Source organism: Acinonyx jubatus, chromosome B4 (assembly GCF_027475565.1).
Source record: "Acinonyx jubatus isolate Ajub_Pintada_27869175 chromosome B4, VMU_Ajub_asm_v1.0, whole genome shotgun sequence".
NCBI lineage: Eukaryota > Metazoa > Chordata > Mammalia > Carnivora > Felidae > Acinonyx > Acinonyx jubatus.
This window is the reverse complement of record NC_069387.1, coordinates 21,617,389-21,633,748: the sequence shown is the minus strand read 5'-3', so window position 1 is coordinate 21,633,748 and position 16,360 is coordinate 21,617,389. Positions and strand designations below refer to the sequence as shown.

General features: G+C 44.0%; 1 protein-coding gene and 1 pseudogene across 2 annotated transcripts in view; both read right to left on the bottom strand.

Annotated features, from left to right (window-relative positions):
* The window catches only part of KIAA1217 (KIAA1217 ortholog), a 747,790-nt gene extending 745,083 nt beyond the window's left edge, over positions 1–2,707 (bottom strand). Inside the window, exon 1 of one of the 2 annotated variants that reach the window (XM_053225397.1) lies at positions 2,691–2,707. The gene's annotated coding sequence lies outside the window, so the exon portion shown is untranslated. Of the gene's footprint in view, positions 1–2,334; positions 2,479–2,690 lie in introns of those variants that run through there. The other variant, XM_053225396.1, reaches the window with a different exon arrangement.
* A 3,232-nt stretch (positions 2,708–5,939) lies between these two features.
* Positions 5,940–16,360, bottom strand: part of LOC106969749 (ubiquitin-60S ribosomal protein L40-like) — a 39,172-nt pseudogene continuing 28,751 nt past the window's right edge.

Sequence of the window (16,360 nt, the reverse complement as noted above, 5' to 3'; positions counted from 1 at the left end):
ACAAAGGCCTTGCTCTAAAAAAGTTATAATCCAAATATCCACAGAGATTCCTGTATTTCATAGAGCACGGAGTTGAGTGCTGCTAATTTCCACTGGCTTAAAATGGAAGACAAAAGTTGTTTGTTAAAGAATATATACTTCCAAATGTTCATGAGCCCTATCTTTTTTTTTCTCCTGCCCTCTCCAGCTCCCTGATTCCTTCCCCTTTCAACTCATTCTCTTTCTTCTTTAATGTCCCCCCAATAGAGTAGCCCCCCAACCCTTACCCATAGGTTCACTTTCCAAGGTTTCAGTTACCCACAGAGGTGTGGTCAAAAGGTCAGTAGTAGTCTAATGCTACATCACAATGCCTTCCTCTCATTAGACCGGTATCTTATCATCTCACATCATCACAAGAAGCAGGGTGAGTACAGTACAATATTTTGAGAGAGACAGACCACATTCATATAACTTTATTGCAGTATTTGTTATAAGTGTTCTATTTTATTATGGTACTCTTAATCTCTTACTTGCATAATTTACAAGTCAAACTTCATCATAAGTATGAATGTATAAGGAAAAACACAGTATGTATAGGGTTCAGTACTATCTCCAAAATTTCAGGCATCTACTGGGGGTTTTGGACGGATCCCTTCCCCCTCCAATGAGGGGGACTACTATACAGCATGGTTATCTTTCTTTAAAACACTCTTCAATATGAATAACTTATCCCTTCATCCATTCAGTTAACAGACTTTATCGATGACCTACTATGTGCTTGGCACAGTATTGGCCTCTGGGCATCAAAAAGAATGATAGTGTCGCTGACTTCAGGGAGGATGAAATACAGCAGATGTTGGGCTCCACAGTTAACGAGATGGGAGTGAGTCACTGTGGTGAAAACCAGGTAGCACCTGCCGTCTCCTGTAGGACACGTTTTTTTTCCATCTTCTTTCCCGACCACTGCTCTTCCAGACTGTAAGCTCCCTGAGTACTGGAACCAAACATCAGTCATTTCTGTTGCCACAGCCTCTAACACAATGCCTGGCCACACACTGGGCCTCCTAAAGTGTTTCTGCGTGAATAGATGAATGAATCGGAGTAAATGAAATTGGGTGACCAGTATGCATCATGAATGACTTTTTGAAAGATGGGGTTTAATTAATCGTCTTCGTCCCCCCAAGTGTATGTACCCTTGGTACCAGAAGCCGGGTGGGACACCGGACTCCCAGGCACAGACGGTTCTACTCTGGAAGAAGATGCCTTCGTGGCCTTCCCAGAATAATCGCGTCACATTTTGTCCAAACTTCCCTGAGAACCCTCCCAGGAGAGGAGAGGGCGGGCGAGCCGGCCCGCGGCGCCCCCGCCTGCCCTCCGCGGGGCTCTGCTCCTAGCGAGGCGCGCGGCTGCCGTGAACTTTTTTTTTGTTCCCCATCAGAAGTTCGGTCAAGTTAAAGGATAAAACCTCCTTCGGGAGGCCGGTTAGAGAGGAAGGAGCCAAAGAAGAGCTGAACGGGCCCCGCGAACGGCTGAGCAGGGAGCTAGGGTCGCGGGCAAGCCCGGTGGCGTTCGGCCCTGGCGGCGGGGCGGGGAAGCGCCTGCAGACTCGGGGGGACCGGCGCAGGGTGGGGGGCAGCCGGAGGCGCGCCGCCGCCCACCGGTCAGCCTGCTCCGGTCTGGGAGCACTAGCCACCGAGGCTCCAGAGGCGCCCGACGGCCACCGCAGCGACCTGAGGCTTCACGCCCGCCTCCTCCCCCGACCGGGGTCTCCCGCGCGGAGGCTGAAGCGCCTCGGAGCACCCCAACCTCGCGCTCCAAGCGCGGGCTCTGCGCTCGCCGGCGTCCCCACCCTCCAGCGTCGCCGCCTCGCGCCGGCTTCTCGCTCCTCGTGCCCCCGTCGTGCGGCGTCCGGAAGCGCGATGGCCTCACCGCGGCCCCGGGTAAGGATCCACGCAATACTCTAGCCGCGCCGTTTCCAGCCTCTGACAAGCCCCCGGATCGCCGCTCCGGGGGGGCACGCCAAGGTCACCAGCATAGGTGTGACTACCTCCACCTTCACTCTCGCCACCCCCCTCCCGCCCTCAGAGCTCCAGGCTCGGGCTCCTCACGCGTCCCTCACCCCAGCCGGGGTCTCTGCCTCTGGCACCCCCTCACCGCCCCCCCCATCGGGATCCCTCCCTGCCCTGGCCCTCCCGGGGTCCTCGCCCGCCTGTGGTAAGGCTCACTTTCTCTCCCGGGCGAGACTGCCTCGGAAGTGTGCCCTCGTCGTCCTCAGAGAACGAGGGGAGAAGATGTGCCTGCCACTCGCTCCAGGGGAGCGGCGGGGAAACCGACGCAAACTTCTGCTGCACTTACTTCGGGCCGAGGCTGCCGCCCCCTCGCCTCGCCTCTCTCTCCCACCGGCAGCTGCTCCGCGGCGACCCGGAGCCACCGCGCTCTCATTCCCCACGCCGGCGCAGCTGCGAAATGCGCAGGACTCGGGGGTCTCTCCCCGGCGAGCGCGCCCGGGGCGGGGAGTGCCGGGGCGGAGGTCCGGCCGCCGCGCTCCGCGGCGAGCAGTGCAGCGGCCGCCTCCGGCAGCCCGGGGAGGCTGCGCACGCCGCCGCGCGCCCGCTCCTCCGCCGGGTCGTTTCTGTCCGAGTTGCAGTTTCAGTGCCTGCCAGGACTGCAGCACCCTCTCCGTCCTCCCCCGGAAACGACTTTCAATTCACCTGGAGGCTCGCGAGGCTCCCCCGCGGGCGGGCAGCGTGACAGCGGGTGCAGAGGAGAGGGAGGAGCGCGCGAGCGGCGCCTGCCCGAGTGCGCCTCCAGCTTCCTAGGCGAGGAGCGCGCAACCCTCTCCAGCCGCTCTCCTCGGGACTGCAGTCCTGACGTCACCCCACCCCCCCCCCCCCCACCCCGCGGAGGAGCGGCTCGGAGGGTGGGGTGCCGGGAGCGAGGATGCGCGAGTGTGAGCGGGAGTGTGAGCGCGTGTGTGTGCACGCGCGCGTGTGCCTCGCGAGGCTGGGGACCGGTCGGAACCGCAGCTGGATCTGCGACGAGCCAGAAGCCGAGCTCCCTGCAAACAGGCGCCGAGGGGCTGCCGTGAACAGCCGGGGGCGCTCGCTTCCAGGTTGGGGCGGGGATCCGGGGATACTACCCACGCGAGTTTGAAAGCGACCAAAGGAAACGGATTAACGCGACAGGGGCAGTGGGAGAGCGGGAGTCGGGCGCTCTCTTTCCCCAAAGTTGCAGGATGCTCTGGGCGCCTTTAAAACACTGCGCTGGATGTTTAGGAAGAAGAGAGGAGTAAACCGTGCGAGAGGGTTGATTTTCACCTCCCATGGGAAGGAGGCGGGGTGTGGACGGGAAAGGTCCTCTCAGGGTCCTCTTGGCCTCCACTCTCTCTGAGAGGTCCTAGGAAGGTGCTCGCTTTGGTCCGGCACAAGGGTGCCTACTCTGAACAGACACAGCTGTGTACTGAGAAGTTGCTGTAAAGGGATCAAGGGGGCCTTGCCTTTCCCACCTAATTCCCAGCCCCGCGTGAACCTGGGGGAAGTTTCCACCAGAGCTGGGCGGAACCAGAGAAACGGGTCAAGGCCGAGGCTTGACTGTAGATGCGCGATTCCTTGTCCTTGGGTTCTGGGTCTGAAGCTGCGATGGTTAGAACTCCACGCAGAGTCCCTAGAGATCATCAGGGTGAAGCCACAGTTTGAATCATTGCCACGCTCCCAAATCGTTAAGTAGCCACCCAACTTTCCTCGTTCTCTGAAGTTGTCCCGGGGGTCAAAAATAGAAGACCCTTTCTGTGGAGGAACCAAATGAGAGGTCTTCAAGAGGTTCTGGGATGGCTCAAGTTTTCCCTGGAGCGTTTGTCCCTTAGGAGCGACCCGGCCATCTTTGGGGCAAAGTGCCTGGCTCGGTGCCCCTGCTGCGCTCTGCACAGCCCGGGAGTGCCCTCCCGCCGCCCGCCGCCTCCGGGCTGGAGCAAAATGTGCAATGCGCTCTCGCCGAGACCGGATCCGCTGTCAGCCGTGAGACGTCAGGTGCGCACTGCGGTGACCGCAGGAGCAGCCAGCGGTTTTGCCCCAGCCAAGTGGCAGTGAGTTTTTAATGCAGGCGTCTTCCTGAATAGTGTTTGATCTCCGAGTTGCCTCTAATTCGTTAAAACACTTGCTTCAAATGGAAAGAGTGGAGGGTGGGAAGCAGGAAGTAAACAGAATGGGAGAGAAAGATCCCCTGCTCACACTTTTAAACTTCAGCTTCTTAAAGTTACTAAAAGTAGGATCAGCCCTGGTTGAAGCAGCAGAAAGTTTCGTTGCATTCTTGAATCTCCAGTGGAAGCTTAACAGAATAGCAGAAAGTTTGGGATCTTGGGCTACTGCCTGCGGTTTAAAAGCCTCAGGAATTCCCACATTTGAAACTTAGAATTCTAGCTAATCAAACAATAATATATAGGTATTCTTAACTAGGAGATGGATTTAACAACAAGTAGAATAATTAAAATAAGTAAAGATGCAGCATGTTGCTAATTAGAAGATAGAACAGGAAATTTTCAGGGAAGGACATAGCGTATCAGCTTCCAGCACCTCTTGCAAAGGCCCTTTTTTCAACAGAGAAGTTTGAAAACACCCTGTCATCACAAAGGAATTCCATAACTGGATCCTAATTATGCATGTTTCAGAAACAGTGATTCCTCAGTAGGAATGACTGTTCCTGAAACTGTTAAGTTCAGATTAGTCGTGTGGGAATAAGCAAGTCATTTAGGAAGGAATGGTTTGAAAACAAGATTGTAAAGTGGCAGGTATGCTGGTACATACGAACCTTCCAAGTTGGGGCACAATTTTGCTTCCAAGTGTTCAGTGTCAAGGGCCAGTTAGTAATGCTGTCTTAGCAGGTATGACAGCTGGCAGACATAGCCAAAGTAAGTAATGGCTATTGGATGTAGCAGGCCTAAGTACTTCTTCCTTGATTTCCTATTATATTCTGTTCACAGCTCCAGGGTAACTTTCCTTCACATTCTAATGGCATTGGTGGGTTTGCAGTTCTGTCTCCTTTCTAAATTCAAAAATCTCCTTCGGAGCAGGAATTTTGTCTTTCTTTCCACAGGACCCAGCATGGTGCCTGGGAAAATGGCATTTAATACATACATGTAGACCGGATTGTTTTTTAAAGAGTTTAAAATAAGTACCTGTTAAAATCTACATGTTTTAAACTCTCATGCCATCTATGAGAAGCAAACAAAATATATACAGTATGTATATTATATTTATATTTATATATGAAATGAAAAGGAGAGGAGAAGAAAAATCATTTCTCAAAAGGATAACTGTCAATGACTGAGTGGGAGGTTAAGTTGTCCAGAGAAACATCACTTTCTGATCTTATCCTATGAGAATCCTTTCATGTTTGTTAATTGGCACGTATATATTTTAAACATTTGGTGTTTGGAAAGCAGAACACTGCCCAAAGTGCGTTGCAAATATTTTCCCATTGGTCAGAATGCATAAAATCATTTAAGTTGGGTGTATGCACTTCTGATAAGTTAAGAAACACTCTTAGCTCAACTTGCCCTGGACTTTGCCCTAATCACTGTGAGGACCGCTCTCACTGCTCCAGGCACTGCCAATATGGCCCAACAGGCTTCAGGACAATGCTTGTGTGACCCTGCAGTTCACCTATGGCCAGGCAGTTGAGTTGTCAGGCACCTTCCAGGGACCAGATGGAAAATTATCTATACTTACACACCAATCCATAGCTACCATATAGTCCGAACATCGTGTTTACAAAGAAGGAATAGCTCTGTTGGGAGTCAGGGTAGTTTTTTGCTTTTGTTTTTGTTTTTGTTTTTGTTTTTGAAGAGGGCAATATTTTAATATAAGAGTGGCTTTTTATCATACACTCTGTAGCTATTCAAGCCTCTAAACCAAACCCTTTAGCAAATACATGTTGGCAAAATCATGGAGACTCATAATTCTGGTTTACTGGAAGCTTTCTCCAGTAAAGCAAAACAAGCTTTCTCCAGAGCAAAACAAGCTCTGATTCAACTCCTCGTTTTCTGCAACAAAAGAAGGAAGAGAAGAAGAAAGGGAAAAGGGGGAAGGGGAAGGGAGAAGGGAAGGGGGAAGGGGAAAGGGAAGGAAGGAGGGGAAGGGCAGGAATGAAGATTAAAATTATTTCACGTAGGAAAACAGTATGGAGGTTCCTCAAAAAATTAAAAATAGAACTACCTTATGATCCAGCAATTGCACTACTGTGTATTTACCCAAAGAATCAAAGAAAACGAATTCAAAGGGATACCTGTACCCTTATGTTTATGGAAGCATTATTTACAATAGCCAAGATATGGGAGCAGGCCAAGTGTCCATCGATAGATGAAGAGAGAAAGAAGATGTATATATATGAATGGAATATTACTTAGCTATAACAAAGAATGGGGGCACCTGGGTGGCTCAGTCAGTTAAGCATCCAACTAGAGCTCAGCTGTACTGACAGCTCAGAGCCTGGAGCCTGCGTAAAATTCTGTATCTCCCTCGCTCTCTGCCCCTCCCCTACTTGTACCCAGTCTCTCTCTGTCTCTCTCTCTCTCTCTCAATAATAAATAAACATTAATTAAAAAAAAAAGAATGAGGGGCACCTGGGTGACTCAGTCAGTTGAGCGTCCGACTTCGGCTTAGGTCATGCTCTCGCAGTTCATGAGTTCGAGCCCCACTTCAGGCTCTGTGCTGACAGCTCAGAGCCTAGAACCTCCATCAGATTCTGTGTCTCCCTCTCTCTGCCCCTTCCCTGCTCATGCTCTGTCTCTATCTCTCAAAAATGAATAAACGTTAAAATTTTTTTTTTAAATAAATAAATAAATAAATAAATAAACAAATAAATAAAAAAGAACGAAACCAAACCTTGCCATTTGCAATGATGTGGATGGAGCTAGAGCGTATAATGCTAAGCAAAATAAGTCCGAGAAAGACAAATAACCCTATGATTTCACTCATATGTGGAATTTAAGAAACAAAACAAACAAGCAAAGGGAAAAAAATAAGAGAAAGAGAGGGGAGAGAAACCAAGAAACAGACTCTTAACTATAGAGAACAAACTGGTTGCCAGAGGGGAGGAGGGGGGTGGGGAGAAATAGGTCAAGGAGATTAATTAAGGTATGCACTTGTTGTGATGAGCACAGAGTGATGGATGGAAGTGTTGAATCACTATATTGTACACCTGGAACTAATATAACACTGTATGTTAACTAATTGGGATTAAAATTCAAACTTTAAAAAATCAAAACTGAGAAAAATTAGTTCACATAGGGCTTACCTAAAAACCAGTTGGCACATATATCTTTATATGTGTATTATATGTGTTTATAAAGAGAGACTATGGTCAAAGTAATTTTAGCAAATCGGTCCAATTGTGTGTGGATACATTTTCAAAAAGACACGAAAAGAGTCATTTAAGCTCATGATAAAGAAAACATCAAAAATTGTAAACATTTGCTTTTAGGACGTAGTAAATTTGGTATAAAACACTGGAATTTTCCTGTAACTTCTCTCAAGACTTGGATTTGCTCTTAATATTTTATGCCTCATGATATATTAATAGCTCTGTATTTGCACAGTATAGCTTTGTATAGTACCTTCTAATGCTGGTAGAGTTAACCTCAAAGACAAAATCTAAGCGGCTGATTTCTCTTAAGAAGTTAAAGTCCTAAACTGATAAATTTAAAAATGTCATAACCGAAACAAGCAGTTGGCATGACATATTTATAAATAGTACACCTAAAGTACCATTGCAGATGAACAATAATTTTGCAATTAAAAAACTGGATTTGGCTGGGGTTATTTATATTTAAAATATGATAACATTTAACTTACACATGTGTCCATATGTTGAAATGCTACTGCTCCGTAGCTTTTCAGATAGGAGTTAGAGCATTCCCTGGATCTGCTTTTCCATGAGTCACAGACTACTCATCCTAAATGGACTATATTGAGACCAAAGAACATTTTTGTCACATTATGAAACCTAATGAGGAATAGTAAAGAGTCAGTTTGTTGTTTTCAATTCCGATTTGGGGGAAGGCTTCCTCAAAGGGTGGGTTTTAAGGGTTTTTATAAGGGATGCTTTTATAGGTAGATTTGCTTATGTGCGAACAATGGTGCTGCTACAGTTTTCATTCTTCCCATCAGTGGTATCAAGTCTGGGAAAGTCTTGGCCAAGAGAATAGATTTAGAAGATCAAGTACCTATCAGACTTCTTTCCTGCCCCAAAGAGCCTACGATCTGGCACCCTTTTCTGCTTTCCATGTGACTCCCTGTGAGTTCTGCTTTGGGATTTGGGGATCCAGACACTTACGTCTGGGCAAGTAGGGGAGGACTGAATTTATAAGAGCCAATTAGAATTTCTTAAGAGGCATCAGGAAGTCTTTTTAAGTGGATGTAGTTACAGTGCTTTGATTTTCTCTGAATTGAGCGAAGCAGCTTCAGTCCAAGACTAAAAAGCACACTTGCTTTTATCCTTCAGTCCTTCCAGAACACTTATTTCTTTAACCCCATTTTCTGCCTGGTCTCCTTCCACTTTAGCACAGAGTAGTTTTGGGGTTTTGGTGTGTTTTGTTTCTTTTTCATTTAGATTGTCTAATTCAAGCAATTAGAACTTAGGTACCTCTGGGCAGAGCCCTTGTCTGCCTATGTGTTTATAAAGCATTATGTACACTTACTGTACTTTATAAATAATAATAACAGTAATCACCTTCTATACAAAATTAGAATGTTAGCATATTCAACTAGTCTAGTATGCTGATTTGCTTTAGTGCTTCATAATTATCTCATGAAACCAATGGTATAATGGGCACTACATTATACAATCTTCCAAAAATATATTCCTATATATTCTGGCAGAGAGATGCACCTGTGTTTTCCTCCACCCACCTCTAAGATACAGAAATGGCAGGGTGATACTTAAGTTGTATTCATGTTGCAAACTATTCAAAGTCATCTCCTTTTCAGCCTTTTCCTCCCTAAAAGCCAAGCAGCATTAAGTATGGTTAAGAGATATATGTGTCCTAAGTAACTCGAACAAGAAGATGGGAAGCTGTAATTTTCCCCACATAAAGGGCAGCATGAGAATTGTGGATTGCCACACTCTCATTGCAAGAAATGTAAAGCCTCGCGGCCTTTATGTAAGGTTCAACCACTGGTAACTACCAACGGCCGTTGCTGTAACCTGCTTGAGCCTTCATTGTCTGATTAAACAGCAACCAGAAAATTAGTCGGACTTTGGGGTAAAAACAGAGAACTGCCTCTCATTTTCAACCTCAGAGGAAAGAGCAAAGAACGTGTGGAAAACACAGTGGATAAATACCTCTTGGTTCGCAGTGAGCAGCACTGCTGGTCTCTTCCTGCAACAAACTTGCCAGGTTGAGGTAATTAAGTTAGTACTGCCGCTTAAATCATTAGGCAGACAGGTCACATGCCCAGAACACCCACGGCATTTGAAAATATATAGTGTTGAAAGAGCAGCACTACATAAAATTGAAAACCTCACACCATTTTACTACCAAGAAGAGGGAGCTCCCTGCCTTCCTTTGCTTTTTTTGCCCAGGGGTTTTCTTCTAATGCAGTAATGTTATTTTAATGTGCCAGAATGGAAACCCCGGCCAGAGACTTCTGCAGTCAAAAATTCCACTGTCTCAGGCTGTATTTTTAGTCCTCTGAATTAATTGGATATAGCACCCTATAGTAAAAATCCCTTTGACACTGCTTCAGAAATACCCAAGGCATGGTTCCCAGAAAGAACTGCCAGCCGGCCACAGAGCTGAGCCACTCTGGCAAAGGTGCTGAATCTGTACCCAACAGTCCTGGCTCTTCCAGGTTCTTTCCAGCAAAGCAAAACCCATTGATTTTTACAGTACATGGAGCTGACTTTGGAAGATGCTATCATTTGAAACATTATGCGATCCGCCAAAATACTCACTAGGTATGTATGTCTTCACTTGCAGCTGCTTAAAAAAATTTTTTTAATAATAAAAAAAAATTGACCTAATCCTCAAACGTGTGTGTGAAAGACCATGGCAAATGAGAAATTCAAGTCAAAATGCCCTCCGGAACATTCCCATTAAAATGATTAAAGGGGAGATGTACAGTGACTGTACCTGTCCCCTAGCAACAGCTTCTGAAGTTTGAAACTATATGTATTCTTAGTGAAAACACCATCAGAAGATATATACACCACTCGGTACTAGGCAGGGAAAAAATATATATATCCAAGGAGAAATATTTATAGTGGCAAAAGAGAGGTGGGTTTAAGGTGAAACATGTTGGTCCAGCTTGAGTTTAAACTTGCATCCCAGAGGTCTTCTTACAAGAGAGGAGTAGAAACAGAAATTGCTCTGGATATTTTGAGAAAGCGGTGACTCAGTGTCCAGAATTAGGGGCTCACAGAACCGTTGGAAGATCTAGAGGAAAAAGTTCTGACTGGAGATCTGAGGTTCCAGAAATGACATGCAAAAAAATACAGAACTGAACTTGTGGGGCAGCCATGACTTCTGAGGGTGCCACTGAAAAGCCTCTAGGTGCATAGATCTATTCCACCTCCGCTGTGCTGCTACAGCTCTTTCTGGACATTCAGAAGGCAGGACACCGCCAATGCAGGGAAATGGTAATTTCTGTGACTTTCTCTGCCAGCAGAAATACCCAAAGCTGGGAGGAAGGTGGCTTGTGCCTCGTTGGCCATCTCTTTGGACATGTTTCAAGAAGAGTTAGTGCTTGGTTCTTGGGACTTTTCCCTCACCTGGTTTCTTGTTATTATTGTTTATAAAATATTTTAGAAGTGCCAGGAAAAAAGAATTCAGACACCAGAGTCACTGTTAACATCGCTGTTATAATTTAAGGCATTACAGACAGTCTTGGGGAACAAATAAGCAAGTAAGCTTTGAAAGAATAGTACATTTCTTTATAGGTTTCTTAGCTTTAAAAAAAAAAAGCCTCTTGGCCTTTAAAATAAAATTTGTATGTAGCTTTAAGTGGATGTAGTCTAAAAATACGTAATCTGTTTGTCCAGACCACCATAACAGCGAAGACTTAATAGGCACGTGCGCGCGCGCGCGCACATACACACACACACACACACACACACACACACACACACACACGCACAGCATTTCTACAATTCCACCCCCACACTCTATTACAGGACTTTAATCCTCCACCCACAGAGAACCCCTTGCATTGTCCTGAGGAGTCCAGCTCTAGGCCAGAAATCCTATGTGGGATCTTTTAGGACCAACCAGAGGAAATTACAAAGGCTTTGCCTGGCAGCCCCCATGGGCAGGGGAGGCGGGGGAAGCTGCCCTCTCCACACCAGAGTGGGTGCACAGCCACTGCATTGCCATTTTCCAAAGGGAGTTGCAGTCAAGGGCTCTGGGCTCCCAAGGCCAGCCATGCTCACCCTCAGATCTGTATTCCGAGCATAGGCACCTCCGTTTAGAAACCTCCTTATGGAGACCTTGACTGAGGCACTTTTCTCAACTCTGAGTCAGTGCTTTCCCATTCCTCGGCCTTCATCCCCTTCCTCCTCTTCACCCATGAGTGCGTAAAAACGCAGAAGGCTTTATTCAGGGCTCCACGGCAGTGAGCCTATCTTGCGACCACCCCCGATCTTTGCGGATCTACCCGACCTTTGCCCGGTGCCATTCCATGGGGAAAATGGAACACTGGGCAGCCGGCGCCACTTTGTGCCTCTTGCTTGCGTTGTCACAGTAGAGGAGCTTGAATGTTACTTTCAGTTTGGCTGTTGTCCCAATTGGTCACCTCAGCGTCTGGTTGTTCAGCAGCTCCTGACCCCATATGCCCCAATTGTTTCTGAGCCCTTGCAGGGTTCCCTCACGAAAGGGACTCCCAGCTACCTTGGGGAGCCTGCGGTTTCCCTCTTCTCTAGTTCCTGGCTAGTCCGGGGGACCGGGAAGTGCCCTCTGAATTGTCATTGATGGCACTGGTGCCGTCTCGCTGTAGTATGACACTCCTCCATCTAGCTGACTTGTGTCAGATCTTCATGCTGCACTATGGGTATTGCTGGTACTCTCTCTTGCCAATGGGCTTCACAGTCCTTCCTATTTCTACTTCTGTTGTTATTTCCTTTGAAGGAAAATTCCATATATATTCCATATATATATATATATAAAATTCCATATATATAACTATGGAATTTTATAATTTTTTTAAAATTCCATAATTTAAAAAATTCTATAATTTTTAAAATTCCATATATAAATATGGAATATATAAAATTATATATATATAAATATGGAATATATAAAATTATATATATATATATATATATATATATATATATATATATATATATCTGAGGTTTAATTTGCTTAGGGACCTGGAAAGGGTTCCATGAAATGGGTCATTCATTTTTGTTAGAATTCCCTCCAAGTCGCTGACACAAGGTGATGGAGAGAGAGGATTATCTGAGTGACAGACATTCTCAAAATGACCCCTTTCTCGCTACACCCCAGATCTTTTAGACCCCTCCTTTCTCTGAGAATGAGGCGAGCAGTTGTAGGAGTCGTTCTTGGCCACTGGTAGTTGGTACAGTTCATGGACTCACTCAGTTGTCATCCCACACCTGGAGTTGGAGAGTCCAAAAAGCTACAAACTTCATTTCTCACTGTTCCTTTACCTAAGGTTCAGGATTCAAGTTAGGGCTCACTGATAGATACACTCACACAAGATTTCCATGTCTGTGCATGGGCTAATTGCATATGGTTGCCTTTCTCCATTTTTCTAGGACTCCCTGGAAAGCAGTACAGATTGGGCAAAGGGAAATAGGTCATTCCTTCTTAGATTTTTGGTGAAGACTTTCGACATCCCTTAGGCTATGCTTTGTTTTTGTATTCTTTCTGACTGCCACCTGCACACACATTTTTGGAACTCTTCAAGTGAATCTGAGGGAAATGGAGACAGACAGACGTACACCCTGTAATAAAATACAGGCTTTTCTTTCTGGAGGACTAACAAAAGATTCACATACTTCTAATTTGGGCAGTTTCTTTTAAAATACAGCTAACGTCCAATTATTTTATGTTGATTATTTTTAGTATTTGGCCTATATACAGGGCATATGTCATGTTTCTGGCTTCCCAACACTTTCTAACACCTTTCTAATTTGGGGAAATGTTCTACTTTGTGAGTTTCACCTTTTCAAGATTAAACACGTGGATGGCTCACTTGTTCAACCTCCTTTGCAGCTAGAGCACAGGCAGGTAACGGCACCAGTAGTCTGTTACACCCCCAGGAGACTTCAGTCCAGAAGTGAGCCACATGAGAGACAACCTCTGTGCAGATAATCAATATAGCAGAGAGAATGATGGTGAAGACATTCAGCTTTTAGCAGAAGCTATGTTTGCAAAGTCTTTTCGACTGGAGTCAGGGCTGGCAGCGGGAGCAGCTGAAGCCATGTTGGGTTGCGTGCAGCCTTATGAAGCCAACTTTCTAGTGCAATGGCAACAATGGTGCTATTACTCCTCTAGCAGATTCTATGGTGTGGCTTCAAAGTGTTAGCAAAATGTTAGTCCTGAGGTTGGTGGTATACACTGGGTTTATGTTGAATCTGTAGATCAGTTTGGAGAGAATTGATATCTGATCAGTTTTAAGTCTTTCAACTGATGAGCACAATATATTTTCCTTTTTACTTAAGTCTCCTAAAATTCCTCTTGGCGTGGTTTGTAGTTTTCCATGTACGAGTTTCGCACATTGCTTGTTGTACTCATCCCAAATATTTCATAATTTTGGTACTGCTGTAATGATATTTTTTTAATTTTTAATTTATTATAGCTCATACACAGAAACACATTGACTTTCGTACATTGATGTTGTATCCTGCAACTTTTCTAAATTGTTATTAGTTCTAGTAACATTTTGTACATTTCCATCAAATTTTCCCCTGTAGACAATCATGTCATGTGTGAATAAAAACAGTTTAGTTCTTCCTTTCTGATCTTGCTGCCTTTTATTTCTTTTCCTTGCCTGGTTGCACTGGCTAGAAACTCCATATGATATCTGATAGATATAGGCCATTCAGGTTATCTGATTTCTTCTTGAGTGAACTTTAGTGCTTTGTGTATTTCAAGTCATTTGTTCATTTCCTCAAAGTTGTCAAATTTATTGGCATGAAGTCCTTCATGATATGTCTTTATTGCCCATCTATTATTTGTAAAATCTGTACTTATGTCTCCTCTTCTCCTCTTTTATTGCTGATATTGTGTGATAATGTGGGTCTTAACTTTTTTCTTTGTAATAAATCTGGTTATCAACTTTATTTTTTCAAAGAACCAGCTTTAAGTTTCACTGATTTTTTTCTATCGTTTCTTTGTTTTCCATTCTAATCTTTAATTATGTCCTATCTTCTGTTTACTTTGAGTTTAATTTGCTCCTTTTTTAATTTTCTTATAGTGGGAACTGAAGTCAAAGATTTGAGAACTTTCCTATTATCCAACAATATAGGCATTTAGTGCTGTAAATCACCCTCTAATTACTGCTTGAGTAGCATCCCTCATATTTTGATATTTTCTGTTTTCACTGTCATTCAGTACAAAATACTTTCTGATTTCTTTTTGAACTTTTAATTAACCCCTGAGTTATTTAGAAGTATGTTATTTAGTTGCCAAATATTCGGAAATTTTCCAGACACTTCCTGTTATTGATTTCTAACTGAATACCACTGTGGTCAGAGAACTTTTGAGACTTTTTTTATGCTCCAAAACTCAATCTATCTTGGCAAATGTTCAATATGAATTTGAAAGGAAATTGTGTTTTTGTTGCTGTTAAAGTTTTCTATAAATATAAATTAGGTCAGGATTTATAGTGTCTTTCAAATGCTCTACATCCTTATTGACATTTTGTCTCTTGTTTATTCTATCGGTTAGATTTGATTCTTTTATTACATTTGTGTATTTGTCTATTTCTCCATGAAGTTCTATCAGTTTTTTGATCAACTTCATGTATTTTGGAGCTTTTTTACTAGGTACATAAAATTGTAGGATTGTCATGTCCTCCTGATGAGTTGAAGTCTTTGTTCTTATGAAATCATCATTTATACAACATAATATACTTTGTTCTGAAGTCTACTTTGTCTGATGTTAATGAACTAGTCCAGCTATTTTTACATTAGCATTGGCATGGTATATCCTTTTCCATTATTTACTCTTTTTTAAAATTTTTTTTATGTTTATTTTTGAGAGAGAGAGAGAGACAGAGCACAAGCAGGGGAGAGCAGAGAGAGAAGGAAACACAGAATCTGACGTAGGCCCCAGGCTTGGAGCTATCTGCACAAAGCCCGATGCTGGGCCCAAACCTGGGAACCATGAGATCACAACTTGAGCATAAGTTGGATGCTGAACAGACTGAGCCACCCAGGCGCCCCTCCATTATTTTACTCTTATTTGTGTCTAACATATTTAAAGTGGGTTTCTTAGAGCCGCCAATTGTTAGGTCATGCTTTTTGGCCAATCTGGAAGAAGTCTCTGCCTTTTAACTAAGGTTTTTAAATGCTTTAATTTTATGTGATTAATTACATAGTTAAATTTAAATCTACTATCTTGGTGGCATCTGGGTGGCTCATCTGGTTAAGCAGCTGATCTTTGATTTTGGCTCAGGTCATGACCTCATAGTTCATGAGACTGAATCCTAACATCAGGCTCTGCACTGACAGTGTGGAGCCTGCTTGGGATTCTCTCCCTCCCTCTCTCTCTCTGCCTCTCCCCAACTTCTGCACTCACTTTCTCTCTTTCTCTCAAAAATAGATAAATATTTTTTAAAAAAATAAAAATAAATCTACCACCTTGTTATTTGTCCCATCTATTTGTTCCCTTTTTCTTCATTTCTCACATTTTTCTAATTAATAAAATATTTTTGTAGTTCTATTTTATCTCCTTTGTTGGCTTATTAGATATTACTCTTCACTTTGTTATTTTAGCAGTTGCTTTAAGGGCTTTAGTACTTATATTTAATTTATCTTTAGTATGCATCTTTAACTTATCTTTAACATCAAGTGATGTCATACCACATTACATCTCATAAAAGAACTTTGACAGTATACTTCCATTTCAACCACCCTATCATGTGTGCTGTTGTAGTCATGTATTTTATTTCTACATGTTTTGCATGCCACAATACATTATTATTTTTGTGTGTGTACATAGTCAATTATCCTTTACAGACATTTAAGTAAGCAGGGAAAAGTCCTTTTACATTTACACACAGAGTTACTTTTTCTAATGTTCTTCATTCCATTGTGTATATCCATATTTCCATCTGGTATTTTCATTCTGTCTGATGGACTTTCTCCAATATTTCTTGTATTATGCCTCTGTTGGTGATGAATTCTTTCAGCTTTTGTATAT